This window comes from Euphorbia lathyris, chromosome 6 (genome assembly GCF_963576675.1).
Source record: "Euphorbia lathyris chromosome 6, ddEupLath1.1, whole genome shotgun sequence".
Taxonomy (NCBI): Eukaryota; Viridiplantae; Streptophyta; class Magnoliopsida; order Malpighiales; family Euphorbiaceae; genus Euphorbia; species Euphorbia lathyris.
In genome coordinates this window covers 52270025-52271467 of record NC_088915.1, presented here as the reverse complement: position 1 = coordinate 52271467, position 1443 = coordinate 52270025, and the positions used below count along the sequence as shown (strand labels likewise).

Below are 1443 nucleotides of genomic sequence, written 5' to 3'. Positions count from 1 at the left end.
CAGTTCCTGGTAATGTTGCATCTTTGGGCATTTCAGGCCCTTGATAATTTTTTCATGAACGAAGAGTAATAGCCTTTACCTGCTCTTTCGGATTTTCTTCCGTATGGCTGGGAAGACTTCCCTCTTTTCGGGATGGAATTGATTTAGCAAGTTGACCAATTTGAACCTCCATATTATGGATGCTAGATGAGTGGTTTTTAATAAGCTGATCGAATTTATTTTCGATCCGTTTAAAACCATCGTCGTGATTACTTATTTTTCCACTGATAGCATCTATAAACTTGTCGATTTTAGAAGATAAAGTGCTAATCGTATCTCTTGACTGATTTTGATAATTAGTGGTACGATTTTAATTAGCACTTGCATTATTGTCATTGTTATCTTTCCAGTTAAAGTTAGGATGATTCCTCCATCCAGCATTATAGGTATTAAAATAAGGATTATTAGTTTGGTTTTGCCCTTGGACAAAATTTACCTGTTCGATCTCACTCATATTTTCGTAGTCCACATCCGTTTGGATTGGATTACCATTGGTATCGCGTGGTGCCATAAATTTGTCAATTTTGTGCGATAAAGCAGAAAATTGGGCTTGTAGCATCGCGACTGGATCAAGTTCAACTATACCTTTAACTGATGGCGTGGTTGAGGATGATGGTTTTGCCCCTGGCATATGTCCACGTTCCGCGGGCCACATACTGCTGTTGATTGCCATTTCCTCCAAAAGTTCTCTCGCTTGGGCTGATGTTTTCTTCATAAATAACCCTCCCGACATAGCATCTAATGAACCCCTAGTTGTAGGATTTAGTCCATTGTAAAATGTTTGCATTAAAAGTTCAGCGGGTAATTGGTGGTGTGGGCATAAACGTTGAAGTTCTTTAAAACGTTCCCAAGTTTCATAAAGAGTCTCATTATCATTTTGAGAAAAAGATGTTAACTCCTTTATGACTCTTGCGGTTTTTGCTAAAGGAAAATATTTAGATAAAAACGCTTGGGCTAATTGTTCCCAAGTGGCAAAAGTCGCGACTGAGATTATGAAAATCTCAATCGCGATAGAGAGATATTTTCCCTGTCTCTCGACTGCTTTTCGTCCTCCTTGAGCGTTCTTCTGGCTGATATGCGTTCTCGGTACGTTTTTTAGGTTTTTCCTCCATTTTAGCTCCATTTTAGATCCGTTTTCGCTCCTATTTGGATTTAACCAAATAATTAAGTACCTTGCATCAAAGAAGTAAATAAAGACGTAAAAGTATTCCAAATGAATATAATTAGCATGATTTTAATGTAATTTTAACGTATTTATGTATGATATTTTAGGTATATTTTGGGCTTAACAAAGGAGTTGATGGATCAGTTCAAACAGGGTGGTGCTAGTTCTTTATTTCTTATTCCTTACAACTCAGGGTAAGTATCAATACTTTGTACTATATGTTTATCAGTTGATTATCT

The 1443-nt window shown here is 36.9% G+C and overlaps 1 non-coding gene across 1 annotated transcript; it reads left to right on the top strand.

Moving 5' to 3' along the window:
* The first annotated feature begins 842 nt into the window (after positions 1–842).
* On the top strand, positions 843–949 carry LOC136234352 (small nucleolar RNA R71). Its single transcript, XR_010691239.1, has one exon. It is a non-coding gene; the product is annotated as a small nucleolar RNA R71 (small nucleolar RNA).
* Positions 950–1443: the final 494 nt, after the last annotated feature.